The 15,897-nt window shown below is 37.3% G+C and overlaps 1 non-coding gene across 1 annotated transcript; it reads right to left on the bottom strand.

Moving 5' to 3' along the window:
• Positions 1-2,712: 2,712 nt before the first annotated feature.
• Positions 2,713-2,819, bottom strand: LOC131238380 (small nucleolar RNA R71). Its single transcript, XR_009167783.1, has one exon. It is a non-coding gene; the product is annotated as a small nucleolar RNA R71 (small nucleolar RNA).
• Positions 2,820-15,897: the final 13,078 nt, after the last annotated feature.

The raw sequence follows: 15,897 nt of genomic DNA, 5'->3' as shown, positions 1-15,897 counted from the left end.
AACTTATCTCTTAGAGTGATGCCTTGATTTTACTTGAATTTGATATCAAACTCTGAAAATCGTGCTCTATTTATAAGTGAAGAAGTCGCACCTTCGACTGGTCCTGTGGACACTACGACTAGTCGTAGGACTAACAGATTTTTAAAATTTTGAGCACGATCGGATAAAATCGTTCCATGAATGGTCGTATGCACTGCACGACTGGTCGTGAGGTCTCCACGACTGGTCGTGACCTGCCCACGACTAGTCGTGCGGAGCCTAGAATAGTTGCTAGAGTTCGAGTCGTGCACTGTTCACATGACCGGTCGAGCAGTCTTTAGGACTGGTCGTGGCTTACCAAAAAATTCTGAAAATTTACAACAAACTTAGGACTGGTCTTGGAATTTCTTAAACTGGTCGAGCCAGTGCTAAGACTAGTCAAATGGAGTCCAAGACTAATCTAAGAATAGACCAAACACTTATAAATTGATTTGATTTGAATTATGTATCCGAAATGACCTACCCTAAGGTCAATCTAAGGTCTTTCATACCTTGAACCTGACATATGAACATTGAACCTTCTTTTTTTCAGATGATAGACGATCTTTGATGCTTGATATCGCGACACATAATGAAGCTTGAACTTGTGATCTTTTGAAGCTTGATTTTGTCGTACTTGAGTTGTACTTCATCGTGAGTCTTGAGTAAGAACGCTTACTTGTCTTTCGATGTCACTCTAAGACATTGAGCTTTGAAGCTTAAAGGTGTGAACAATGTACTTAATCTTGAAAATCTTTGAAGTAGGTCTTGGTCTTGTCTTGAAGCTTTGTCCTTATACATGTAAATCAATGCGCTACACAAGACACAAATTGTGGTTTTAGCTACAAACTTTGACAATCAAAGGGGCATGAGACCATAGCGCTTACAGAGGAGAGGGAGAGGTAGAGAGAATGAGAAGAAAGAGAGGGAGGGAGTCGTAGGGAGGCAATCATTGCCTCTCTCTCCTTGGTTAGAGAAACCATGATGGCCTATGGTGACAATAACAAAGTGCTAGGCTTTAGTAGGTCTTAGGGTGGTAGGCTAGTAGGCTTTCTAGCAAACCTACTATAGGGTGACATCATCCTTACACAAGCACCAAGGAAAACGTGTGGGGTGGGGTCCACCATCACACATCAAAGGCCGAAATAGAACATTGCCCATAACTCATGATCTACATGTCAGATTCACGCACGGGACATGGCGTTAAAACTGCAGCATCGATACATACAAGATGTCATAAGTTTCGGGTCGATCCGAGTTTGGTCGATATGACCGAACTTGGGGAGGACCGCAACACTAACCGTAGGTCGCGGGTTGCCAGAATTTGACCAGTAGGACCGCATGACCCTAAGGAGCGCTATGTACACTTGGGTTAGGGTCTTACACCCTGATCTCTATATGTGGATCCTTGGAAACCCTAGTTACCAACTTTGAATTTGTTAGTTTTAATTAATTTAATCACAAATACTCTCTTAATTAATTCAGATTTAGATTCACATCTTCTTCTAGTTCTAGTTCTAGTTACTTTTAGAATACATACGAGATTAGTCCTTGTGGATTCAACCTCAGTCTCATTAAGATTATTACTACATCGCAACCCTACACTTGGGGTTATGAACAAGTTTTTGGCACTATTGCCGGGGACTAACGGTTACGTTCTTCTGAGATTGACTAGTTTTGGAATTATGTTAAGATTAAGATTTTTCTTTCTATTTTTATGTTAGGGTTTTTTCTGAGTTATTTTAGAAACTAACTTTGCTTTCTATTTCAAGGTTTAGAAACTTTCCTTTTATGTTTTTAGATCCACTTTCTAATTCTAGGATAGAAACTTTCCTAATTTATTTTTAGAAACTACTATTTCTCTCTCTCTCTCTCTCTTTTTTTAGAAACTTTCTATTTACTGTTTTTAGAAACTTTTCTTTTTTTCATTTTTAGAAACTAGGTTTCTTTCTTATTTATTTTTTTAAAGAAACTAATTCACTTTCCTTTTTCTATTGCAAGATCCTAACACAGAACCTTCTAATTTGGTAACTTTTTTCTAATTCTATCTCTTCTAATTTCTAGATTTCTATTTTCTTCTTTTTCTTTATAGGTTTAGGTTAGATTCTAAAATTGATGGCTGAGAGTGTTTCATGCCTAAGTGGGTCCGTGACAACACTCGATGTCTTTTAAGTGAAGGAGGTTAGTTGAGGGGTTATCTATCCATCACAGGGTTAGACACCACTCGAGATCCTTAGAGCTAATTAAGGTTATGGCTGCAAATCAACCTGTAAATCAACCAGTGAATCAGCCATAACCTCGAGTTATGGAAGTCCATGATGAGAATGAGGTGCACCATGCACCCCGCCTCATACTTTACGAGATTACTTATAACCGATGGGGGTGAGCACCCGTTCTTGTATGGTTTTTCTAGGAAACATGAATATCAAGCCTAGAGTGATCCAACTCCTTCCAAAGTTCCTTGGACTTGAATCTGAAAGTCCATACCTGCACTTGCAAGAGTTTGACAAGGTTATAACCACTTTATACTTTCCTAACATGTCTGAGGACACGGTTAGGTTGAAACTCTTTCCTTTCTCCTTGAAAGAGAGAGCTAAGACTTGTTTGCACTCACTACGTCCATGATTTATTGGCACATGGAATGACATGATGAAGGAGTTCATAAAAAAATTCTTTACATACTATAAGATGAACACCATCTGGATGTCGATCATGAACTTTGCCCAAAAGGAAGATGAAACATTCTTCCAATGTTGGGAGCGGTTCAAGGATCTCGTCAATTCATGCCCACAACACGGCTTTGAAACGTGGCTCATAATAACTTTCTTCCAAGATGGACTGACATCTTCCATGCACCAATTCATTGAGACGATGTGCAATGGGGAATTTATGAACAAGAATGTCGATGAGGTGTGGGATTACTTTGACAGACTCACTGAAACCGCACAATCATGGGACATCACCCTAAAACCTAGCACCACATCTAAGCCTACTTAAGCAAGGGAGAGAGGTGGGATATACTTTCCGAAAGAAGATGATGATATAAATGCTAAAGTGGCCAGTCTCACAAGGAAGGTCGAGGCCATGGAACTTAAGAAGGATAAAGCTAATGAAGTTGTTTGTAGTATCTGTGCTTGCATCATACATACAACTGAAAATTGCACAACGATACCTGCTTTTTAAGAGGCACTGAATGAGCAATCGAATGCTGTAAACAACTACCAAAGATCTTTCAATGGACCTATCTCTAACACACACAATCCTAGTTGGAGAAATCATCCGAACTTTAGTTGGAGGAATGGACAAACTGCTACTTAAGGAATCCCTAACCAATTCTTAAATCAAGGGAAACCTCAAGAGGATCCGGTCTAGAAACATATTCAAAACCAAAAGCTTATCACTCAGAGTATATTGCAAACCCTTCAAGACCTTTCAAACTCCATACAAGGGCGTGAGATAAAAAATTCAATTGGGGAAAAAGAGATTCTACCAGCCCAACCTTTCCCCAATCCTAAACTACAATATGAAATAAGTGATCCAAGCCCTTCAAATTAAAAGGAGCAAGCTAAGTCTATCACCACTCTTAGGAGTAGGAAGATAATTAACAAATCTATTTTAGGAAGATAATTAACAAATCTATTTCTGTAAGGGCTGAAAAGTCTAAGGACTTGAAAGTTGATGAAACTGATAGATCCAGAAACACTTCATGAGAGTTGGAACCAGAACTCCAAAGCAAGCCAATTGCACCATTCCCTCAACGGTTGATTGCACCAAAATCTCTCTCTAACTCTCAGGATATTCTAGAGGTGTTGAAACAAGTGAAGGTCAATATTCCTTTACTGATTACAGTTAAACAAATACCTTCATATGCCAAATTTCTGAAAGACTTATGTATGACCAAAAGATGAAAAATATTCAAAAGAAAATATTTTTAATTGAAAAAGTGAGTGTCATCCTAAAGTAAGATGTGCCACAAAAATATAAAGATCTCGATAGCCCAACCATTTCTTGTGTAATTGGGAATTATCGCATTGAGCATGCACTTCTTGATTTAAAAGCAAGTGTAAATTTGATTCCTTACCCGGTCTATGAACAACTAGGGTTGGGTGAATTGAAACCCACCCGAACCATATTACAACTAATTGATCGCTCAGTTCGTGTACCAAGAGGTATAATTCGTGTACCAAGAGGTATAATTGAGGATGTGTTGGTCTAAGTTGATAAATTCTACTACCTAATAGATTTTATCATCCTGGATACTCAACCCATCATGGACTGAGCACTCAAATTTCAATCATTTTTGGTCACCCATTCCTTGCCACATCAAATGTAATTATTAATTGCAAGAATGGAGTCATGAGTTTGTCTTTTAAAAATATGACATTGGAGTTGATTATCTTTTTTAATATGGGAAAACACTTAGAGGATGATGACGATGCCCACGATGTTAACTTGGTTGATTCTTTTATGGAGGATAGAACTCTAATGACCTTGTCCTTTGACCCTCTAGAGATGTGTCTGACCCACTACTATGATTTTGATGATGATATGATTAGGGAGATGAGGACCATGCTGAATATCGTGCTGGTATTTGAAGTTAAGCAGTGGAGGCTACAATTTGAAGAACTGCTCCAAACTGATGTAATACCTCTGTCGTCTAACCTTAAGGCACCGAAGCTTGACCTAAAACCTTTGCTCTCTGATTTGAAATATGTCTATTTAGGTCAAGATAAGACATACCCGGTGGTGATTTCGTCCCACCTTGAGTAAGAAGAAGAGAGTATGCTCATATTTACTCTCATTGAGCATAAGGGAGCCCTTATATAGTCAATTGCGGACCTCAAGGGAATTGACCCTTCGATTTGTACTCACCGTATTTATCTAGAGGATAATGCGAAGACCTCCCGACAACTACAACGTAGATTAAAGCCAAACATGAAGGAAGTGGTTAAGGCCGAGGTTCTTAAGCTTTTGGATGTGGGTATCATATACCTGATATCCGATAGTCAATGGGTGAGTCCAACTCAGGTGGTTCTTAAGAAGTCTAGAATCACCATCGTAGCTTATGCTGACAATGAACTCATGCCAACTAGAGTCACTACTGGTTGGAGAATGTGTATTGACTACAGGAAGTTGAATATCATCACAAGGAAGGACCACTTTCCTTTGCCACTTATTGATCTAATTTTGGAACGGCTAGCTGGTCATTCCTATTACTATTTCCTTGACGGATATTCAGGATACAATCAGATCGAGATAGCCCTTGGAGACTAAGAAAAGAACACGTTCACATGTCCTTTTGGCACCTTTGCTTACCAAAGGATGCCATTTAGATTGTATAATGCCCCCGTCACCTTTCAGTGATGTATATTGAGTATTTTTTCTGATATGGTGGGGTAATATTTAGAGGTCTTCATGGATGATTTCTTAGTTTTTGATCCATCCTTCAGCGAATGCTTGGGTAATTTAAAAAACGTGCTAAAGCGATGTGAGGAAAAGAATTTGGTACTGAATTGGGAGAAGTGTCATTTCATGGTTCGTAAGGAAATTGTCCTTGGACATATAATTTCATCCAACGGAATTGAGGTACATAAGGCTAAGATTGATCTTATCTCTAACTTACCTCCACCCAAGAACATACGGGATGTGCAATCCTTCTTAGGACACGCCAGTTCTTACAGGAGATTCATGATGGACTTTAGTCGCCTCTCTCATCCTTTATGCAATCTACTTCAAAAGGATGCACCATACGAGTGGACTGAGCAATGCTAAGAAGCTTTTAGTTAGCTCAAGGGCATGTTAACCACTGCACCTATCATGTAGCCACCTCACTGGAGCCTTCCTTTCGAACTATGTGCGATGTGTCTGATTATACTCTTGGGGCAATTTTAGGCCAGAGAAAAGAAAAGAAATGCTATGTCATTCATTACGCAAGTAGAATTCTAAATCTTGCCCAAGTGAACTACTTTACTATGGAAAATGAACTCTTAGCTATAGTGTTCGCTTTAGACAAATTTAGGTTCTACTTGATCAGATCCAAGATCGTCATTTACACAGATCATGTGACACTCAAGTATCTTCTTTCTAAGAATGATGTTAAGCCCTGCCTAATAAGATGGATCCTCCTACTCCAAGAATTTGATTTGGAAATAAAAGATAAAAAGGGAGTAGAGAATGTTGTGGCTGAACATCTTTCCCACCTTGATCTCTCTAATTCCCTTGAGACGACACATATAAATGACATGTTCCTTGATGAACAATTATTCAAAGTCCCTCATTCACCTTGGTTTGCGGATATCGCTAATTATCTTGCTACAGGTTCACGCCGACACATTGGATTGCACAAGATAAGAAAAAAATCTTCACTGAGGTACGTAAATTCTTCTGGGATGATCCAATTTGTTTAAATGTTGCTTAAACTAAATCTTGAGGAAATGTGTGCTAGACAATGAATAGCAAAGTGTCATATTCTTATGTCATTCTTAGGCCTGTGGTGGTCACTTTTCTGCCAAAAAGACCACGACCAAAATTCTACAGTACGGATTTTACTGGCCCACTATGTTCAAGGACACTCATGAGTTTTGCAAAGCTTGTGAGCATTGTCAGAAATTAGGAGCATTGTCCTGTTGAAACATGATGCCTTTGAACCCCATTCTGATCATTGAAGCATTTGATTGTTGGGGCATCGATTTTATGGGATCATTCTCCCAATCTTTTAGAAATTTATATATTTTGCTCGCTGTAGACTATTTCACTAAATAGGTCAAAGTGATTCTGTGCCGGAACAATGACCATCAAATGGTCATTAAATTTTTAAAAGAGAACATCCTTTCCCGGTTCGGAACGCCTCGAGCCATCATTAGTGATGGGGGCTCACATTTTTGTAATAAGCCATTCGCGAACTTAATGAAGAAATATGACATCTTTCACAAGGTGAGCACTCCAATCACCCAAAAACAAGTGGGCAAGCTGAGATTTACAATAGGGAGATCAAACACATTTTGGAGAAAATGGTTAACCCTGATCAAAAGGATTGGTTAATCCGATTGAGCGATGCTTTATGGGCTTACAGTACTGCATTTAAAATCCCTATTGGAATGTCTCCCTTTATGGGAAGGCTGGCCACTTACCTGTGGAGTTTGAAGATAGGGCTTACTAGGCGATTAAAAATATGAACCTCAATTTAGACAACGTTTGCTCGCTACGCAAACTCCAATCAAATGAACTCAAAGAAATCCAGAATGACACATATGAGAATTCGAGAATTTATAAGGACAAAATGAAGGTGTTTCATGACAAACACATTCTCAGAAAATCATTCACACAAGGTCAGAAGGTCATTTTGTACAATTCTCAGTTACATCTTTTTCTAGAAAAGCTCTGATCCTGTTAGACCGTCCCTTTCACTGTTACTAATGTTTATCCTCATGGAGCCATCGAGATTCAGAATTCAAACATTGGCAATGACTTTAAAGTGAATGGACATCGTTTAAAGCCATTTGTTAAAAAATTTGATTCAGAGGACATGTCCATACCTCTGAATGATCCTGTTTACCAGGATTGACCTCCTAATCTGACAGAGGTGTAGTTAGGTTTATTGCTTTCCACTGTTTAGGATAGTTTGCTTTTCGCCATTTGGGATAGTTTGCTTTCCGTTGTTTTAGGATAGCTTACTTATCGTCTGTTTGAGTCTTTTGTGCTAACCCATCTTCACACTAAGATCATTAGAAAAGCCTTAAAATTTCTACTTCGAGTATTATCTTTCTATCACTTTCCTTTCTTTTCATTGGCTATTTTGCATTACATGCTATTTCTTTTACATTGAGGACAATGTATATTTTAGGTTGGGGATGGGGGATTAGGTAAACTAATCAGTGTTTTCTCAGTTTTGAGCAATTTTTTTTTTAAAAAAAAATTTCAATGTTTCAAGTTGGAACTTGTTTGGAAGCGATAGTTTGTGTAATTAAGAATGTTTTGAGTGGGATAATAAGATGTAGATTGAATCTTGAACTGTTGAAGTTTGTTCACCCGAGTAAATTATCTCCTCAGGTTCTTGAATGATTAAGAGGAAATTTGTATATTATCTTAATTTAAACCATAAAACACTTCAAGTTGCTTCCTTGGGATATGTTAGGGTTTCTAATGGTCAGTATGTGAATCATTGATAGATGTTGAAAATTGAGTATGAAGAATTCTATCCACCTTAAAAAAAAAACCAGTTAAAAAAAGGAGATCGACAAAAAGGCCACGAAAAGAATGAAAAATGACAACATCTCCGAGGAGAATGAAAAAGGTCTCTGAAAATGATGAATTATTTGAAGGAGAGTGAATAAGAGTAGACGTTGATATAAAATCAAAAACTGGCAAAAGAAGAAAAAGGGAGTATATTCGGAATTAGTGCTTGAGTTTTTGACTTATTTTGCTATGATGAACATGGCTAACATTATGAAACACTAGTATTCTCATGGGAAGTAAGTTGACATTCACTGGAAAAAATGGATACATGAATTTATAATATGAAAATTGATAAAGAACCTATTTGATTAATTGATAGGTGATTCAGCTCTTGGTTTTCAAAATCTCACATTCTTGTCTTGACCCTACTCATTCATACTTGATTGTACAAAGGATTGATTCTTTAAAAAAAATGGTTTGGACATTGGGCATTGAGGTTTATTTCATGCATACTTTGCTTGGGACTAGCAAAATACTGGTTGGGGATTGTGTTAAGAGTCAAATATTACATATTATCCCCAATTTATTACTTGGTTTTACGAGCATGATAATGCTTAATGTTCTATTTTAATCATGTTTATGTTGCAAGGTAAATTTAAGAGCTTGGATTGAAAAGGATGCTAAAAGCATGGATTTAACGCTCAAGAATCACCAAAGCAAGGATGGATCTTAGGAGACCAAGATTGAAGAATTCACATGCCAAAGATCCAAGGATACCAAGTGAGGAATGAAGAGAATCTAAGATTTGAAGTATCGGTCGGCTAGCCCAAGAATTTGGCCTGCCCAAGAAAGTTCGACTGAAAATCCGGTAACATGTTCTTCTGGAACTTGCGGAAGTTCGGCTAGCCAAGGCTCTACTTCAGCTAGCCCGAGTGTCGGTCGAAAGTTAGAGTTGTAGAACTAACTTCACACTAAGATCATTGGAAAAGCCTTAAAATCTCTACTTTTGAAACTTGCAGAACTTGAAAATTCTGTGCAGACTGTGTAAATTTGAGGCGGTTTCTGGATTCTTCCAACTTGGTGCGAAAGTTAGAGTTACACAACTATAAATAAGAGTCCCTAGGATGTTCTTAGGTATCTTCTAAGGTTTGAGGAGTGAAGCAAAAAGGTGGAGAAACTGTCGCCAAGAGTTTTTCTTCCTTTTACTTAGTTATTTTTATGCTTTTCTTAAGAGATTTTAGTTCAATCATGTCTATAGTTGGCTAAACCTCTTAGCTAGGGCTAAGAGGTGAAGCTTGTAGCGTGATGAGATGTTTCTTTTACTTTGATTCATGTTTATGTTGAACCTTCTTTGATTTTAGTTTGATTTTAAAGGAATACTTTCAGTTCTTAATGGTTTATTGTAACTCAAATTATAGTAGATATGCAATATTTTTGAGTATCTTCTTTTCCTGATTTTGAGATTGTGGGATTGGTAAATCCTATTGTTAGCCATCGTCTCATGGGCATGGTTTGGTGATGGAATCTCTTCCAATTATCACAATTCTCCTCCATTGAGAATTAGGTCAAGGAAAGTTCAGATTGATCTTAAGTATATCTTCCAATGCCAATCGTGTGACTTGAATCAAGTAAGAGGGCTCCCTGATCTCTACAAGTGGAGCCTTGGAAACCCTAGTTACCACCTTTGAATTTGTTAGTTTTAATTACTTTAATCATAATTACTCTCTCAATTAATTCAGATTTAGATTCACATCTTCTTCTAGTTCTAGTTCTAGTTACTTTCAGAATACACACGAGATTAGTCCCTGTAGATTCGACCTCAGTCTCACCAAGATTATTACTACATTGCGACCCTACACTTGGGGTTGTGAACACCTTGTATTCTAGATTTAGACTTGGATCTTTTTCTAGTTCTACTTCTAGTTATTTTCAGAATACGCACAAGATTAGTCCCTATGGATTCGACCTCGGTCTCACCGAGTTATTACTACATCGTGACCCTACACTTGGGGGTTGTGAACAACCCATCTTGGGCTTATGAGCTTTTGGATGGTGATTTTTTGATATTCATGCCATTTTTGGGCTTCCTATTTGATACATACATACATGGCATGTCTTTTTGTTTCTCACATAATTCTTGGCCTCCATTCTATTATTTTAAATTATGTGATTACTTGATCTATATCCCCATATGCTTAAATGTGATTATTTCTTCAACTTTAGTTATCTATGTCTATGTTAACTACCTCTTTGCCAATGACTAACAAAAAGGGGGAGAACAATATTACCCACCATTATAGGCGGTATGTTGCTTTGATGCTAATGGTGATGCAGGAAAATAGGGGGAGTAACAAAACTCAAGTCAGCAACTTGAGCATCAAGAAGTTTATATGTATATGTCATTAGTCAAGTAGTAATAATGAATATCTATAAATCTTGAGTTTTATGTAATACCTAGGGTTTGTTACGTGTTTTGTCACGTAATTGACAAAAGTGGAGATTGAAAGTGCCCTTGTTTGTCAATATACGTGCGTGTTGAGTTAGTTTACCAAGTAAGCCCCAAATTGAAGATTACAAGACCAAAAACTCAGCTAGCTTGAAGAAGTTCGAGTCTTCACATAGGTAAACAAAGCCTCACTTCCCTAACCAAACCCCTAAGGTATATGACCCCTCTTATAAGAACCTAATCTTACCCAAAAATATATTTACAAAATCCTTGGTAAGCTTAGTTTAGTTTATTTCTAGGGTTGGTGGAAAGATGAATTAAACAGGTAAATTTCATGCCTTGTCGATTGCATCGAAATGCAATTGAGGATGTTTTCGATGGCTTCGAACTCTGTTCGATAGCATGGAAATCCTAGCCTAACAGACAGTAATAAACTTTACATATGCTGGGTATTGTTTATTGCATTGAAGGAAGTTCGATAGCATCGAAACTTATGTTTCGATGACATCGAACCTACTTCGATTACATCGACCTTGTTCTACTTCCCTCCACCAATCTTAAAATACTCTAAGTGTTCTTCGATGTGATCGAACCTCTTTCGATAACATCGAAAGTAAGTTATCGATACCATCAAAGATTGTTTGATTGCATCAAAATATGGACTAGTTTGTCCAACAAGCTTTCAAGGAAAATCTTATATCTCGATTGCATCGAATCCACTATCAGTGGCATTAAAATTTAAAATTTAATAACATTAAAGGCCTATTAATTGAATCGGAATATGGATCAAACTAGCCAGTGAGCTTCCATAGGAAGATCATTTTATTCTCAATGGCATCTATCTACAGTCGATGACATCGAAATAATGATCGATGACATCGAATCTTGGCTCATTTAGTCCAACAACCAAGTGACATTTTCAAACGAAAATTCCAATGGCATCGAGCCATCTCTCGATGACATCGAAGGGTGAAAGGACGAGCTATAAATGTCCTTGAGGGGGGTGAATAGGACAATACCAAATGTTTTGATACAATGCAGAATAATAAAACAATTATACTCAATTACTTAGAGTATTGAATTCTTGATATCAAATGGTTTGTAGGACAACCTTCACCTAAAAGATTTAGGCAGGACAACCTTATTTCACGACATCTTTGAAATCAAAATATCAAACTTAGCAAGAGCTATTCAATCACAAGAAAGACATATAAATAATAAAAACAATCACCACAATGCACAAAGGAATTATAGTGGTTCGATGCATAAACCCATACCTACTCCACTCCCAAAATTACTACCTTCGTAATTTTGGCTTTCACTATTTCAAGGTTTTCACAGGGTCACCTTAACCACCTTATACAGTTTTTATGATTTTTATAGGCTATCACAATAATACCTTCTTTGTGATTTTCACGGGATCACCACAAACCAACCCGCTGAGATTTCCGGGCTATCTCAGAAAAACCCAAAATGAAATAAATATAAATACAGTACTTATCTTCCAATGGCGAGCGAAGATGTTACTGTAGCCTAAATGCAACAATCTTATTTCTTGGGATATTGATGAAGCCGTGTTTGAGTTCAACCCAAAAAGAATATAGAGATCTAATGTATTTTCAATAAACAAAAACCCTAATAGCTATAAATTCTATTCTCTTGAGTCTCAAGTAAGTATGAATCACTCTATTAAAAAATGATTAAAACTATCTTGAGAAAGAGAATAAAATAAGCTAAACAAATGTTAAAATTACTGTACAAATATCTTAAGAAGAGCTTGGCTTTCTCTCTTGCTTTGAAGAATTTTCTCAATGAATTTCGTGTCATAAATGAGTGAGAGAATGCCTCTATTTATAGCCAAGGATTTGGAAATTTGGCTGGCCTGATTTTAGGTTCGGCTAACTGAATTCCGATGATTGCGTTCCAACGGATCTTCAGATTTTATGAGATAAGATCTTTCAAAAATTTGGCTGGCCCAGGCTAGGATTCGACTGGCCAAGCATAGGGTTCACTTAGCCGAATCTCTTTGAGATTCGAAGAGATTACATGATGGAAACTTGACCGAACACATTTGGGCTGGCTGAGCGGACATGTTCGGCTAGCCAAACCCAAGGTTGGGCTTGCCAAACCTACCGCGTAAAATCAATGTCAATTTGTAAACTTGCCTAAATTATGTTGGGTTAGCCAAAGGCAGTTAGCATGGTCGAACCAGATGTTGGGCTAGCCTAACTTGAGTGTATTTTTACTTAAATGATGTTCATTATAATGCTATATGAAATACACCTAACCTAAGGTTATTCTAAGGTTCTACCACCTGATGGTTGACTCATACGGAGTGTTCCGATCTTTGAACCATATACTTTTATGATTGAAGATGTTGAGTCTTCCTTGAGATGCTTGATGGAGTTGTTTCACAAATCTTCATGAGTTGTCGAAGAATATCTTCATGAGTGCTTGTTCTCCTCATAGGATTACGAAATATGACAATTCTAGTAGTGCTTAGGCATAAGCACTAATAAAGGGCCCTTCGATGACATCGAAGGATGATTGATGGCATCGGAGAGAATTTGTCCTGCACTTATTTGAAAATCATAGTGTAGAGAGTATATGCAATCGAAACATCGAAGGAAGCTTTGATGGCATCAAAGACCTTTCGATGACATCTGTTGAGTGTCAAATATTACATATTTTTTCCTATTTATATCTTGGTTTTATGAACATGATAATGGTTAATGGGTATATTTTATACATGTTTGTATTGCAAGGTGAATCTGAGAACTTGGATTGAAAAGAATGTTGAAAGCATGGATTTGATGCTGAAGAATTACCAAGGCAAGGGATGGATCTTATGAAACCAAGATTGAAGATTTCAAACCCTGAGATTCAAGGAAATCAAGTGAAGAAGGAAAAAAGTCGAAAGTGTAAAGTGCAGAAATTCATAGAATCTAAACTTCACTATCTATGACATCGACCACCGGTCGATGACATCGAAGCTAGTGTTCAATGACATCGAACACGAGTTGATGACATTGAAGAATTACATGAAAATCAAGTTAATTGCTGGAAAAATTGGATGTAGTTCTTGATGACATTGAAGCCCTGTTCGATTGCTCAAAGACCTACTTGATGACATCAAAGGCAGTTCGATGACATCGAGATTTTAGCGGATTTTCGGAGCAACTCGTTGGAACACTCTGGACACATTTTCAATTATTTAAACACCCTTCGATGACATCGAAGGACTATTCAATGACATCATAGGTATATTCAATGACATGAAGAGTTACGCAGTGCGAAAAGGCGCGACTTTCGGATTCAAGTTACGCTCGATGACATCGAAGGTTGTTCGATGACATCGAAGGTGTTACACAGAATGTGTAAATTTGAGACGATTTTCAAAGACGATCAGACAAAGGCTATAAATATGAGTTCTTTGAGGAGTTCTAGAGAAAAATTAGGTTTTAAGAAGCAGAGCCAAAGGGTGGAGCAGCCTCCCAAGAATTTTTCTTCCTTATTTATTTTTAATGCTTTCTTTTAGGGTTTTAGATCTAATCATGTATATGGTTTGCTAAACCTCTTAGCTAGGGCTAAGAGGTGAAACTTGTAGCATGTTGGGATGATTATCTTGCTTTGATTCTTATTTATCTTAAACTTTATTGATTTATAGTTTAAATTTAAAGAGTATTTTTAGTTTTCTATGATTTATTGTAACTTAAATTACAATAGATGCTGCGATGGATTTGAATATCTTCTTTTTCTGTTTTGACATTGTGAGATTGGTAAATTCTGTTATTCACCATCATCTCTTGGGCATGGTAGGATGATGGAATCCCTTCCAATCATTATATTACTCATTCATGTGTGGCTAGGTCAATGAAAAGTTCAGATTTGGTCTTCATCTTCCAATTGGATAGGATAGGACTCCAATTCCAATTATGTTTCTTGAATCAAAGTAAGGTAACATCCTGATAGCTACAAGTGGATCCTTTGCACCCTAGTTCCCACCTTTCAATTGATAGTTTTAATCAACATTATTCGCAATTACCCTCCTTTATTCCAGATTTAGGTTTAGATCTTATTCTAATTCTAGTTCTAGTTATTTTAAGAATATTTATAAGTTTAGTCCCTGTGGATTTGACCTCGTTCTCACCGAGTTATTACTACATCACGACCCTACACTTGGGCTTGTGAACAAGTTTTTGGCACCGTTGTCGGGGACTACAGTTGTATTTTTCAGAGATTAATTGGTATTGGAATTATGTTAAGATTAGGGTTTATTTTTTCTGTTATGCTTTTAGGTTAGGATTTTTCTGAAATTGCTTTTAGAAACTAACTTTGTTTTCTGTTTTGTAGGATCCTAACATAGCAACCCTAATAAGGTAACTTCTCTCCAATCTCTCTTATCTTTTTAGATTTCTTATTTGTTGTAGGTTTTAGCTTTCTTTCCTTTTAGATTTTAATTGTTTAGTTACTTGAGGGCTGTGAGTGTTCCATGCCTAAGTGGGTTCGTGGTAACACTCTCCGTCTCTTGAGTGAAGGAGGATTAGTTGAAGGGTTGCCTATTCATCATCGGATTAGATACCACCTGAGATCCTTTGAGTCAGTAGAAGTAATGGCTGCACATCAACCTCAACACCTAGTTGAGGAGGCCCAGGATGAGAATGAGGTGCACCATGCACCCCCACCTTGAACTCTTTGGGATTATTTACAACCGATGACGGTGAGTACACCTTCCTGCATGATATTTCCATTGAATATAGGAACCATGGATGTAAGACCGGGGGTGATTCAACTCCTCAAGTTTCATGGACTAGAATATGAAAGTTAATACTTGCATATGAAAGAGTTTGATGAGATAATATATAGCATATGAAAGAGTTTGATGAGATAATATCTACATTACACTTCCCAAACGTGTCTAAGGACACAGTAAGACTGAAATTGTTTCCTTTCTCTTTGAAAGAAAAGTTGAGTCATGGTTACATTCATTAAGACCACGATCCATTGGCACATGGGTTGAGATGACGAGTGAGTTCCTTAAACAGTTCATCCTGTATCATAAAACGAATACCATAATGAAAGCAATCATGAAATTTGCATAATAGGAAGATGAGACATTATTCCAATGTTGGGAGCGATTTAAGGATCTCATAAATTCATATCCACAACATGGCTACGAAACATATAGAGGATAATGAGCTTTTTCTATAAGGGATTGACCCCATCCATGCGCCAATTTGTGGATATGATGTGTAATG

Source organism: Magnolia sinica, chromosome 2 (genome assembly GCF_029962835.1).
Source record: "Magnolia sinica isolate HGM2019 chromosome 2, MsV1, whole genome shotgun sequence".
NCBI lineage: Eukaryota > Viridiplantae > Streptophyta > Magnoliopsida > Magnoliales > Magnoliaceae > Magnolia > Magnolia sinica.
This window is presented reverse-complemented; position numbering and strand designations above follow the sequence as displayed.